Here is a 14839-nt window from a genome sequence, read left to right on the forward strand (position 1 = left end):
AGAAATGCTTGTGCTAGTTCATTTCGGTCCCGCCGCCGCCGCATTTAGACACCTGGACTTGGGGGGAATATTGGGGGACCGAGGGAAGGAGAGAGGAGGTGAGGAAACACAGCACTAGATGCTAATCTCAGACCCTGGTGCAGCTCACGGGTTCCAACGCAGGTTGTTTTTGCAGTTGGCCAAGTCCTCTTGCAAAGCCAGCCAACAACGTTGGACAAGTTTTAAAGGAAAGCTAGGCTCTTCTTCGTTCCCTTCAAGCAGGCTTAGAAAGATCACGGCTATAAGCATGCCTCGGAAGCTGCACGCTGAAATGAGATCCCAGTGCGGGACTTGGGTGGGCTTGTGGCCTAAAAAGAACCATCTTCTTTTGCCTGTTTTTTTAAGGATATTTGGATTTAATTGTCATTTAAAACCCGCTTTTAATTGGTTTCTGATTTGAAGCGTTGTGCATTTCTGATTGTAGCGTAAACTGCCCTGCGCCACTTTAGGAAGGGCATTTTTATTTATAAAAGTAAATAAATAAATAAATTGGGGGACCAATTGTCCAGTTTTCTACAAATCCAGAGGGGAGTACCCCCAGCCCTCTGGCGAGCAGGACACCTAGCACCACACAGATCGCCTCCCTAGAGGTCTCCTTTCTGCTTCTAATTTTGACAAGCAGGAGCTACCTAATGGTGCAGTGGGGAAACGACTTGACTAGCAAGCCAGAGGTTGCTGGTTCGAATCCCCACTGGTATGTTTCCCAGACTATGGGAAACACTTATATCGGGCAGCAGCGATAGAGGAAGATGCTGAAAGGCATCATCTCATACTGCGCGGGAGGAGGCAATGGTCAACCCCTCCTGTATTCTACCAAAGACAATCACAGGGCTCTGTGTTCACCACGAGTCGACACCGACTCGACATCACATCTTGAGCGTAGAGCAGGAAGATCCAAGTTCAAATCCCCACTCATCCATGAAACTCACTGGGCGACTCTGAGCCAGTCACTTCCCTCCCAGCCTAACCTACCTCACAGGGTTGTTGTGGGGAGAGACATAACCATGTATGCTACTCTGGGCTCCTGGAAGGAGACTGGGATCTAATTGTAGAAATAAATAAATAAATAAATACCCTGTCTGAGCAGGAGGAGCGGGCTTCTTACCATTCGCACGCTCAATGGCAAATTTATTATTTATTTATTTACATTTTATATCCCGCTCTTCCTCCAAGGAGCCCAGAGCAGTGTACTATATACTTAAGTTCCTCCTCACAACAACCCTGTGAAGTAGGTTAGGCTGAGAGAGAAGTGACTGGCCCAGAGTCACCCAGCAAGTCTCATGGCTGAATGGGGATTTGAACCCGGGTCTCCCCGGTCCTAGTCCAGCACTCTAACCACTAATCTGATCCGTCCAGCTCTAGCACAAGTCCTCCAGTGCCACTTCGAACCAAAGTTTAGAAAGCTGGGCAAGGCTCCTTTAAGAAACAGTCTTCTCTAGAGAAGGGTAGGACCAATTCACTCTACTTGGGCAGCAGCTATAAAAGAACAGCAGTCTGCTCCAAGCAGCTGCTGGAGCAACATCCCTCTTATGTTGCTAGATCCAACATGTGGGGTTTCTGCTTGGAGCTATCCAAGGTGCTGACCCCTTTGCCTTTGGAACGGTCCACGGTCTGCATCCCTCCCAGATCCTTGTCTCAGTGGAGACCCTGGCTTGGCCTAGAACAAGATAGAACTCTATGATTCTGGTTAGTTCAAGGGACCTTGTGGTTTACAATGAAAGCAGTCATTCAAAGGAGATTCTAAGGAGCCACCAGCTAAGAATCTGAGGCTAGCCAGAACTTAGGGCACATTATTTAGCATTTACATGCTAACTGAGCAAAGAGGCACCTTTCAAAGTGGCAATTCTTTTATATTTAGCAGGAGGAGAGCAACTGGCCCTCTCCAACCCCAGCACAGCATCCCTCCAGTGGCTGTTGCTGGCATCTGTCTTACGTTTCTTTTTAGATTGTGAGGCTTTTGAGACAGGAAGTCATCTTATTTATTATTTTTCTACATAAACCACTTTGCAAACTTTTGTTGAAAAGCTGTATATAAATATTATTAGTAGAAGAAGATTGTGCTTTAGAATGTTCAAAGGGCTGCCCATCAAGAATCTCAGCACGACCCTTACAACAACTCCGTAGGCAAGTCGAAATGATCTCCATACTACAGATAGGGAAGACTGAGGTCAAGAGAAAAGTCTTGGCTAAGGTCAGCTAGTGAACTGATGATTAAGTAAACGTTTCCCGATTTCGAACTCTGCTGCTTAACCACTTGCTTAACGAGGTTGGTTTTTTTGGGTTTTTTTTAGTTTTTAAGGAGGTGCACACACATCAAGGTTTGGTTTCCTTGGGAAAGTGGAAACCTATATATATTTGGCAACCTGGCTTCTTTGTTTCTTAAGTGGACCCTGAAGACACACATCTGGCTGCGTCCGATTCCACTCACTCTGTTTGTACAAATTGCTTTGCTTTTCACTAACTTTGCCAACAGTTTGATATACTAGCTGTTGTATGTGATTCCAGGATATGAGCATGGGCGTGTTCTCCCCCTTTTCTGTATTTTCTTCCAACTTTATCCTTCCTTTCAACATTCTAACTTTCTTGCCGCATGCCTGTGTCGGATGGTGTATTTTGCACATTACCAAAAAAAATTCAAATTAAATAATTTAAAAAGTGGTGTTCAGGAAGGAGACCTTTCTCACTTAATGTTCAATTTGCACTCTCTGGAATTTTGGGAAGTCACAGACTATTTCTCTTCAAACCGGAACGGGACACAAAGCAACTCATAGAGTTCAAGACGCCCCAAACCCAACACTCTCCCTTCACAATGGAGTCAGAGTCTTCCCCACGCCGCCATCCTCCTCCCTCTACTCCCCAAATTAAACACAGATTGATCACTCTGGTTCATTTCTGTATTTTAGTACATAGGGATGCCTTCTACGGAGTCAGACCTTCTACGGAGTCAGACCCTTGGTCCTTCAGGTTCCAGGCAAGAGTCTTTCCCAACCTAAACTGGACATTTGGGTAGTTGAACTTGGGACCATCTGCATGCAAAGAGATGCACTTCCATTTAGCTATGGCTCTTCCCCAGAACCTTGGACCATCTAGCTCAATATCGTCTACTCTGACTGGGAGCAGCTCTCCCGGATTTCGCACAGGAGTCCTTCTCAGCCTTACATGGAGATGCCAGGGATCGAACCCTGGCATTGAATCGACGTACAAAGCAGATGCTCTATGCCTGAGCAACCGTACCACTTCCCATGTCGGTTGTGCCGTCGAGTCGGTGGCGATCATAGGAGTTTCCCATATTCTGGGAAACCTACCAGCAGGGATTCGAACCGGCAACCTCTTGCTCTCTAGCCAGGTTACTTCCCCACGATGCCAATACGTGGCTGCTACTTCCCAAGTCAAGTAACCCAATGATCAGAATCTCTTAACACTGTTACGTCCGGCCCTTCCTCCATCTACTTCCCAAACCTTGGAAGGTTGTTTTTTTAAAAAACAAAATGAAATATATAATACTGTAGGTCAAACAATGGACAGGCAGATTACAATGTTCAGGAAAGTTTGCACAGTTTGTGCAAAACCCAGAGTGGTGGTGGGGATTCATGAAGAAAATTCCATGAAGATACTCTGGAAATTATTCCCAAAGAAAACCCACATGTGTTAAATTTTTCAAAATTTTGTTCCAGCAAAGGTTACATCAGAAGATCCATCAAATATAGCAGTAAAACCTCCTTGATATGAAAGGCTGAAAAGCTACCCTCAGACACTTGAAGAACAAGTTGGACAGTAATTTCCGTTTAGCCAGTTTTCTTCTTTGTTTACCATCTGGAAAAGCAACATCGCAGCCAGAGTTCTTCAAATGAGAGAGAGGTGGGTATTGATAAAGAGGCAACAATAGTCGAAGCTAGGAAAATTGTGTGCCTCTCGAACAATTCCATCACCCTCAAATCTGGGTATGTCTTTATTAGGTCAGTAAACAGTAAATGGATTCATCCCCTCCCATATAATCAACGTAGCATTTTTATTTTATTTTTTTAACTGCTGACACTCAGGAAATACTTTCCAGCTTTCTGCAGAGTCTTTTGCCAAACACAGACACACATCCATCATGAGCTGGGTCCATTTCTCTCTCTCTTTTAACTTCCCTTCCTCTCTACACCTACCAAGTCTATGGGTCACCTTTTCCCTTGATGCAATCCTCTCCGACCAACAAGATCAACACACGATGGGTTCTTTAACCAACTTTTTTTTTTTTGCAGACAAAGCAAGAAGAAGGGCCGTGCCCAACCACACACTGCAAGAATCCAGCAAAACTGGACCAAGCAGCCGAAGTTTTGCCTTTCCTGCGTGACTGTTAAAAGCACCGATCAGAGCATTAAGAGCATTAAGACACCTGAAAGCCTGCTTGTTCTACGCTGCTTGCTTATGTCGGCTTTATTGAGATCCTGCAAAATATGAAACAATATCTGCAGAGGAGACAACACACACTGCCGTCATTTTAGTTCCTACCAAGGCTCCCTCTAAGGCGTACACACATGCGCCTGCTCGCAGGTTTTTGGATGTCCGCTCAGTTAATTTTAGATCCCGCTCAGGTTGAATCAGGAATGACTGCACATGCGCACACATTGCCTTGATACTCTTGCCCAGAACAAAACCCATTCTGCACACAGATGAAAAAAATTAGTGAGAATACTGATTCCTACAGCAGAAAAACAGAAGTCAAAAGGACCACATATGAGGCACCTCACACAAGGCGGCTTCTCATTAGGGCATTAGGTCTACAAACCAACTGCCAACTCGTCAGTGATTAGTAAAGTAGAGTTGTGCCGTCGAGTCGGTGTCGACTACTGGCGCCCAGAGAGCCCTGTGGCTGTCTTTGGTAGAATACAGGAGGGGTTGACCATTGCCTCCTCCCGCGCAGTATGAGATGATGCCTTTCAGCATCTTCCTAGATCGCTGCTGCCTGTTATAGGAGTCTCCCATATTCTGGGAAACATACCAGCGGGGATTCAGAACTAGCAATCTCTTGCTCGCTAGGCAAGTCACTTCCCCGCTGTGCCATTAATTGGACTACTCAGTAATGAGTATCTACCGTATACACACCATAGTCTCCTCCTTGAATTTACTTTGTGTGGGTACATTTGTAAGTTAATGGAGGGTTTGCTTTGATATTCCCTCCAAGAGGCCAGTGACCCCTCTAAGAGGGATTCCCAAATGTTGTGGACTACAACTCCCAGAATCCCCAAGCAGATGCCATTGCAGCTGAGGATTCTGGGAGTTGTAGTCAACAACATCCGGGAATCCCTCTTAGAGGGAACACTGCAACAGGTCCCAATAATTCTCAAGAGCGTTTCTCCTGAAACAAGAGCGTGTCTCATTGGTTGAAGGTAACACCATCCTGTCCATTTCTTGCTTTGCTCCCCCTAAGTTTTAAAAGTGCTTTTCTACCCACCATTGTAGCTTTGATAGAATGATGAACACCAAACAGAATGGCTAATGCCATCGACAAATATTTATATCCCGCTTTTCAACCCAAGTTCCCAAAGCAGTTTACACAGATATAAAATAAATAAATAGAGGAGAGTTTGGAGAAAAAAAACAAGGAAAGAAGAGCAGAGCAGTATCAGGGAGAAAGAGTCATTGCAGGCAGCGTTCCCTTTACGGCATGAGCATGCAACCACACATTTTTTTTCATGCCCACTCAGTTCATTTTAGATCCCGCTCAGGTTGAACCAGGAAGGCCCCACTCTGAATGCACATGTGAACGCACCCTGCCTTGATACTGCCGCCCAGAACAAAACTCACTCTGCACACCGATAACAATTTTTTTTTAGAGAGAACACTGGTTGCAGGGGGGAGGGGGAAGCCCTTGTCCCCACCCCCCACCCCATTAAATGCAGCTGCTTAATAGGAAGCTGCTGGAGACTGAGTTAGACCGCTGGTCTGTCTAGCTCAGTACTGTCAACTCTGACTGGCAGTAGCACTCCAGGGCTTCAGGCAGGAGCTGAACCTGGGACTTTGGGCATGCTAAGCTGATGCCTTATCACTGAGTTAGGGCCCCATCCGGCATGTGCGGAAGGCAGAATGCAACATGAATCTGGCACAACCTTCAGTGCCCCTCCTCCTAACTACATTTTATAACCACTTCTATGTCAGGCTTTTCCCGTTGGTCCAACCTCTGGCAGCGTCCTTCGACTCCCAACCATCTCCCCCACAAAGGCACGAGCCTACCCAAGAGAGAGTCTTTCCACATCTGCAACATCCATCCAGACCAGCATACATTTGAGACAGACACACACAAATCTGCCCCATTCCCACTGAAGACATAAACCTGTAGCCCTTTTGGGACAGGGAGCCCTCTTTATTTCTTTATTTCCCCCTATGTCAAAAACTTTGAGAACTTTGGTTGAGAAGCAGTATATAAATAGTATCTGGGCTGTACTTCTACGGGTGGGGACTGATCTCTCTTCATCACACACAAACACACAAACCTCCCTCTGCTACCTTTCCATGTGTAGGATTCTCCTCCTTTCAGCTATTTTCCTTGTTGAGAGCACTCCATGCAGTGGTCCTTTAACTTTAGGGGGTAAGACAGAGGACCTCTAAGGAACAATCCAGGTCTACAGTTGTACGATACAGCCCAGATACAGGTGTACCACTGCAATGAGAATCAGACCTTGGGAAATCTGCTGCTGCTGCTACTAATACGAATATATCACTTTTCAACAGAAGTGCTCAAAGCAGTTTACATAAGGAAAAAGTAAAATAGAATGGCTCCCTGTCCCCAAAGGGCTCACACCCTAAAAAGAAATATAAGGTAGGTACCAGCAACAGCCACTGGAGGGAAGCCGTGTTGGAGATGGATAGGGCCAGTTGCTCTCCCCGCTGCTAAATAGAAGAGAACCACCACTTTAAAAAGCCACCTAAAGGCACAGCGGGGAAATGACTAGAGGCTGCTGGCTCGAATCCCCGCTGTTGTGTTTCCCAGACCATGGGAAACACCTCTGTCGGGCAGCAGCGATATAGGAAGGTGCATCGTCTCATACTGCGCGGGAGGGGGCAATGGTCAACCCGTCCTGTATTCTACCCAAGGCAACCACAGGGCTCTGTGGGCGCCAGGAGTCGACACCAACTTGACGGCATGCTTTACCTTTTACCAATTTAAAAAGGTGCCTCTTTGCTCAGTGAGCAGTGTTTTGTTTTTAAGGCGATGTACAAAATTTAATGTGCAAGTTTTTTTAAAAAAAACAACAACACCTGGCTAACACAATACCCCATCAGTCGTAAAAGCCAGCCGGAAAAAGAGCAGTCAAAGCTTTCTCAGTGAGAAACGATTACGCAACCACCCTCGTCGTGATGAAATGCTGCCTGCACCTCCTGGCCAACCCCACCAATATTATCGTGCAATCCAAATCACTCCCAACAGGGCGAATTTGATAGCGTTGACTGGTAAGGGTTGCCACCTGGCTTCCGACCAACCCACCTTGTTCTGCTACCTGGCCAGATGCCACCTCTCCTCCCCGGCCCGCCTCCACTCGGCTTCAAATGATGGTCCTAGGGGACGGGAGCGAGGCTGCAGCGAGGCAGTTAACAGATTGTAGCTCAAGTACCAACATGATACACATCAGGGATCCCTTTAAGAAAAGCCCGGCTGGCTAAAGAAACCAGATAACAGACGGACGCGCATCCCAGGGCAAAATGACGGCTCTTGCTACTGCACTGAGACAGCATTCGGCACACTCAACCCAACCACTCGTTTGCTGGATCCTGAAGGGATCCAGCAGGACCCACACTTATAAAATGGGTCCTTAAGACTCATCTGCTTAGACTGGCTTTTAATTGAAATTTCCATTATGCCAGGATTACAGTATTACATGGAGAGCAGAGCTGGTCTCGTGGTAGCAAGCATGACTTGTCCCCTTAGCTAAGCAGGGTCTGCCCTGGTTGCATATGAATGGGAGACTTGATGTGTGAGCATGGTGAGATATTCCCCTTAGGAGATGAGGCCACTCTGGGAAGAACAGAAGGTCCCAAGTTCCCTCCCTGGCAGCATCTCCAAGATCAGGCTGAGAGCGATCCCTGCCTGCAGCCTTGGAGAAGCCGCTGCCAGTCTGGGTAGACAATACTGAGCTAGACGGACCAATGGTCTGACTCAGCAGATGGCAGCCTCCTATGTTCCTGTGCACACTCTTTCCCCACTGCTGTGTTTGCCTTGCACTGGGTTTCTCTTTCTTATAACTGTATTTTTGTCAGCAGCAAGATCCAGAGTAAGTCAAGTCATGACTCAGTGAAATTAACCGAGTCAAATTTGTGACTCGATGTCCCGAGTCAAGTCACGACTCAACAATTTCAACGACGCTTAGTCGTGACTTCAACTGGAGCATGCCCTGTGGTTTTCGGTTCTCGTTCTACTGCTAGCTAGTTTGCATAAAGCATTTCATCTTTACTTTTTCTATGCTTCTTTTCCAGAAAAAAAAAGTTCTCAAAGAGGTTTACTTGGGGGAACGGGGTGGATTAGATGGTTCCCTGCCTCCAAAGTGCTCACAGTCTAAACAGTCGCAAAGGGTGGACCACCAACCAAGAGAAGCAATAAACCAACATTTTAAACAAACAAATGGAGGACACAATTTCTGAATCAAGACTCCGCTTCTGTTGAAGCAAACTTGCTATGGATTGTTGGTTAAAAGCACTTTGGCTTTCCCTCCGGTCCCTATAGCTACAGTCAGAATTTGCTTCTCAAGGCAGATATATTTGGAAGACACCAATTTTTGCAAGATCTATGCATTAGATTTATATCCTGCTCTTCCTCCAAGGGGCCTGGAGCAGTGTACAAGGTTATGTTTACCCTCACAACCACCCTGTGAAGTAGGCTAGGCTGAGAGAGAAGTGACTGGCCCAGAGTCACCCAGGGAGTTTCGTGGCTAGTTTAACACTCTAACCACTACACCACGCTGGCCTCACATTCAAGATCTATAGTCTGGCATTTCAGCCCCAAACATGGAGTTTTGACCCATGGATCTTAAGACCCGAGAATAGCTCCATCAGACCGCAAGTTTCGGACATAATGAGAACACAGGAAAGCACATATGTCACAAAAACATTTGTGGGGGAAAGGAATTGGTTAGGGTGGGTGGGTGGGTTTGAGAGCGTAAAAACAATTTGCCATCTTCCTTGCCCAGGTGAACGCCCAGAAACTTAAAAAATGCGAAGACCGAAGGGTGCCCTTTATCTCGGCCAACTCCCCATTCCAAAAATTCAGTTGCTGTTTTGCCACTGTGCCAGAGGGCCCACCAAGGCCTCCGGAAGGCCATTGACCGAGGACAAGGCTATAAATACCAGAAAAATTACTAATGGGCCTTCTGTCGGCCCTTTGGGCAACCAGCAGGAGTATGGCCCGGCTATTTACCCAACTCCCACCTCTTTCCTTCTGACCACCGTCCACGCCTCTTTCCCTGCCCGGTTCTAGGCAACCAAGGTGCCCCATTTAGATAAGCACATCCCAGGTTCTTCAGACACTGCCACCAGCATGCACATTTCCATATTTCAGATCTGCACGGGTGGCTCTTTTTTGCAAAACAGAACCGGGCAGGTCGGGTGAGCTTGGAGCCCAGGGGAAGATAATCTCTGAGACAGCCTGGAGGAGGGAAAGAGCCACATATTTGATCAGCGAGATCACAGCAGGGTTTGGGCAATACCCACCTCGCTGTTTGTGACTCAAGGCGGGTTTCATGGCCTCCCATTTGGCTTCCGCAACAGAGGCCGGACCCCAAAGAAGACGACCACGGAAGATGATCAAAGTTTTCAACCCATTGTGCAAGAAGGGTGTTAAAGCAAGCAAGTCCGAAGCTGCAGGAGGGAGCTATCCTTCCTTTATCTCTCTCGGCCCAGCCTTCCTCTTGCCTTGCGAAAGGCAGAGACAAAAAAGGAGATAGCCAAGGCCTGACTGGTGCATTGCAACCGGGCATGCCTTCCTTCTGGATCTTGCCTCAGAGATTAGAGATGACATTTCAGGAAAGATTTGCATACCTCTAGATTAAAGAGTACTTTGCCCATGGAGGTTATGGGAGTTTCCCCCCCACGCCAGCTCTTTTAGAGGCAGGGGAGAGCTAAGAAAAGAACACAGCAGAAAGTGTGGGGCATAGTGCAGAATCGACATTCATGTCCTAGAACGGGTGTTGCAGAATCATGGAATTTCAGAGCTTGCTAGTCAAGTCATTTCCCTGCTGTGCCATTAGGTGGCTCTTCACATAAGAACTGTTAGGTAACCTCTAGTTTTAAGGAGATCGTCTTAAATTCAGAGCCGTCTTCTATTCAGGTAAATGCAGTGATGTATATATTCCAATATGTAAAATCCAAAATCATCATCATTTGACAGCAGCCCCATAACACATTGTTCTCTGGGCGGCTCACGTTTCACACATGGTATTTCCCCATGCTCTGTGAAGTATAGAACCATAGAGAGGGCGAAGCGCTCTCTTAAGATGTCTATGGGGGAAGGTGCCGGGAAGGACTACACTTCCCAGCATTCTGTGCACACCTTCCCAACTGGGACTGGGCTCAAGAGGGCTCCATTTCCTTTGAAGGACCCTCGCCACTGGGTGCCGGGCAAAGCACAACGTTGCACGTTGAGAATGGTCATCTCCACTTTGTGCCAGGGGGATAGTGCAAAAAATGAAGAACAAACTATTAGGCAGGGGGTTGGACCCCCTGGGCCTTACAGTGATGTATCATCTTGCATTAACAGGCGGGAGCAAGACAGGTGAACATCAGAAGCTGCCTTCTACCAAGTCAGACCCTCGGTCCATCTAGCTCAGTATTGTCTTCACAGACTGCCAGCGGCTTCTCCAAGGTTGCAGGCAGGAATCTCTCTCAGCCCTATATTGGAGATGCTGCCAGGGAGGGAACTTGGGACCTTCTGCTCTTCCCAGAGTGGCTCCAACCACTAAGGGGAATATCTCACAGTGCTCACACATATAGTCTCCCATCCAAATGCACACCAGGGTGGACCCTGCTTAGCAAAAAGGGACTATTCATGCTTGCTACCACAATGCCTTGATTAGCAAGCCCGAGGTTGCTGGTTCGAATTCCCGCCGGTATATTTCCCAGACTATGGGGAACACCTATATCGGGCAGCAGCAATAGAGGGAGATGCTGAAATATTGCGTAGGAGGCGGCAATGGTCAACCCCTCCTGTATTCTACCAAAGAAAGCCACAGGGCTCTGTGGTCGCCACGAATCGACACCGACGCGACGTCGGAACTTTACCTTTACCACAAGACGAGCTCTCCTGGTGGTCTTCATCTAGTGGCCAAAACGCAGATCAAAATAGTACTACACAGGAGTTACTCTAAAGGACTACTAATTTCCAACAGAAATAATTCAGCCTGGACACCAGCCACGGATTGGAAAGTGGAGAAGGAGAACATGCGACAAACGCATGCTGCATTTTGAGAGAGATGCAAGGTTGCAACTTCCCAGTAGAGTTGCAAGCCTTGCAAATTCAGAGGCTATGCACAGCTCAGCTTTTTATTTTAAGAAGAAAGCATTCATTCCTGCAACTGCGGCCAAAACGGTTTTTTCCCCTAAACCGAGCTGTCATCCGTGCTTCAAGTTTGGCAACCAGAAGGGAAAAAAACCTGACCATCATCTCACGATTTCTTGCTCTAAAAATCTCAATTCTCCCCCGGTTCATGCTAAAAAGAATGCAAGGTGCTAAGATTCTGCTTCTCTTGAAGCTCCAAGCGATTAAAAAGCAACATGTGGACTGCAAATGACAGCATTTTTGCATCAAAATCTGATAAATTGTTTACTCCAGGCAGGATATAGTCTAAGTTAGACATGACTAAATTATCTCATTGATTTCAATCGTTGTGAATAACGTCATCCCTTAGGAATTTCCCCATCTCTGTATTTTATAAGTTGTATTGTAGGCAATTTTTATGTGATTTTTATGCATTTTATTGATTTATTTTTACCTTGTAAACTGCCTTGGCATAAACGTATGAACGGTGGCATATAAATTGAACTTTAAATACAATTATAAGCAGTCTGGATCCTGCCTCCAAATTCTTATCACTCAATCATCCAATTCCCCAAACACTTCTTAGAATGTTATAGTTTGCTCATGCTTATATTTTGATGTATCTTTTGCCACACAGTTACCATCCATAACTTAAGTCTTTAAATAAAACCTGGAAGCTTTCTTTACCTGAACCTCTGTTGCTTTGCTGGAACTGGGATCCAGAGGCATCTCGTCCCTGAAAATGAAGGCGGTTTGGAGCCATCAAGACCATGGATGGATAGACCTGCCCTTTATATCAGGCTTAGACTTTTTAACCCTACAGCACAGGGGTGCATCAAGGGCCTCATGGAAAAGGTGGTTTTTCAGGAGGAATAGGAAGGAAGGAAGGAAGGAACTACCAATATAAGCATTTTCAGATTTCTAACACGCTAGAAGGGCCATTACTTTTTGACTTTTGAGCATTGCAAAATTCCTAAGTAAGGTCGAGCTGCATTCAAAAGGGCCAGAAACCCATGCCTAGGATACTACCTTATCTTGATTTTCTACAAAATATGGTAGGGGTTCTCTTCTATGGGCCCCCAGATGCTGCTGGACCAGTATGGATAAAAATCAATTTTAAAATAAATAGATTTTTAAAACTGAAATTGGATTTTTTAAAAGAGAAAATGCTATACACTAGATTTCAAATCCTCATTTTAAAAAATGGTTACAATTAAATCACAAACAATCACCAATACTAAAAATGAATTTGTGACTACTGCATACACTGAGTTACCTACCACTTATTTATTTGTTTGTTTGTTTGTTTGTTTGATTTTTATACCGCCCTTCCGAAATGGCTCAGGGCGGTTTACAATTAAAACAGAAAACATTAAAAACAGTTAAAACAGAGAAAAGTTTAAACAGTTAAAACTTAAACATGGGCATACTCCGAAACTGACGTTTTCCATTGGCGATTTAAACTGTGGTGAAAATAAATGATTTAAAACAATCTCCCCTGTCTGTGTTGGATTACAATTCACAGCATTCACAGCCACAGTGGCTTTGGTCATAATGGGCACAAAGGATGCGTTGTACTTCAACAGGATCTGAGGACCGAAGGTTGGGATGGGATCCCTTGATAGATGGGAGAGCTCGCAAATTATTAGCATGAAGAGGTAAGAATAGAGGAAATCCAAACCCAATCAGTTCATTAAAAGCATTGCAGCTTGAAAAACTGGTTCCTGCAGAAATTTGCACAGGATTAAACCCTGTCCTGATAGCCCTGGAATGTGAACAGACTTGAGGATAAGATACCAGCCATTTTTGGTATCCAGATGAGGATACCAGATTTGAAGATAAGACCTACAAGACGACCAAAATGAGCATTCCTATAGGAATTAAGCCTTTTTCTAAAAAAAAAACCCAGCAATTTCAATCCTCCATACATTTCACTTGAGGTGGAATCAGAATCAGGTTTGACTCAGGGTTGCAAAAGCTGAAAATAACTCCTTACGCCTCCTTAAAATCATCTGAAAAGGCCACCGAGAACAATTCAAATCATATACAACGCATACTCCTATTCCCAGGTTCCAGGAACAGACCAGAATTGCTGGTTAAGAGCTAACCTTTTCTGAAAAGAGTAGGCCAGTACAACACACCTTCTAAAGATTAAAATGAAGCACCACACTAAAAGAGACGTAAGAGACCGCAACCGAGTCCAAAGGTATGAAAAGTCAGCATATGCAGCAATTGTGCCGAAACCCGTTTGTCAGAACAGGGTTTCTGCAGGACGGTTTAACTGATTGTTGTCTGTTTACTGTAGAAACAATCAAAATCCCCCAGTCACTATTGCATTTCAGAGAGCGATCTGTGAAAAGGTTCTTTGGCTGAAAGTGTATTCAGTGGTGTGCTGCATTTCTGTGCTTCCCTGTAAAATTTAAGCTAAACGCATCACACCAGCTGCTTGTCATGGTCCAAAAATGTGAGGATTTTTAAACTTAATTCTTCGCATACATTCCTGTCAATCATCCCCCAGGGGCATAGACGACAGGAGGCTGGGATGGATTTCAGGCATGGCACCACGATTCCAGCCCCTCCGAAGACAGAAATCCTCCAGAGAAAGCGTTCTGCACAAGAATTCACAGGCTGTCTGCACTGTGCACATGGGCGATTTTGCCGTTTAGAAATATACCAGGGAACATAAGAACCGCCCTGGTGGATCAGGCCCAAGGAAGCCCATCTAGTCCATCATCCTGTTTCACGCAGTGGCCCACCAGATGCCACTGGAACGCTACAGGCAGGAGTTGAGGGCATGCCCTCTCTCCTGCTGTTACTCCCGTGCAACTGGGACTCAGAAGCATCCTGCCTCTGAGACTGGAGGTGGCCTGTAGCCCTTCTTCTAGTAGCCGTTGATAGACCTCTCCTCCATGAAGTTATCCAAACCCCTCTTAAAGCCATCCAGGTTGTTGGTTGTCACCACATCTTGTGGCAGAGAATTCCATAGATTAATCATGCGCTGTGTGGAAAAGTACTTCTGTTTGCTGATCCTAAATTTCCTGGCCATCAATTTCATGGGGTGACCCCTGGTTCTAGTGCTGTGTGAGAGGAAGAAGAATTTCTCTCAAATCACTTTCTCCACACCATGCATGATTTTATAGACCTCTATGTTGTAGCCTTGCCTCCTAAGAAAGGTGCTCCAGGCCCCTGATCATCTCGGTTGCCCTCTTCTGCACCTTTCCCAGTTCTACAATGTCCTTTTTTAGATGTGGTGACCAGAATTGTACGCAGCACTCCAGGTGTGGCCGCACT

The 14839-nt window shown here is 45.9% G+C and overlaps 1 protein-coding gene across 13 annotated transcripts in view; it reads right to left on the minus strand.

The window, feature by feature from the left end:
• HIC2 (HIC ZBTB transcriptional repressor 2) overlaps positions 1-14839 on the minus strand; it is a 76953-nt gene that overhangs the window by 39626 nt on the left and 22488 nt on the right. For 2 of the 13 annotated variants that reach the window (XM_053279322.1, XM_053279329.1), the window contains exon 2: positions 12236-12284. The exons of the other annotated variants lie outside the window; for them this stretch is intronic. The gene's annotated coding sequence lies outside the window, so the exon portion shown is untranslated. The remainder of the gene's footprint in view (positions 1-12235; positions 12285-14839) is intronic. 13 annotated transcript variants of the gene reach the window in all.

This window comes from Hemicordylus capensis, chromosome 15 (assembly GCF_027244095.1).
Source record: "Hemicordylus capensis ecotype Gifberg chromosome 15, rHemCap1.1.pri, whole genome shotgun sequence".
NCBI classification, from domain to species: domain Eukaryota; kingdom Metazoa; phylum Chordata; class Lepidosauria; order Squamata; family Cordylidae; genus Hemicordylus; species Hemicordylus capensis.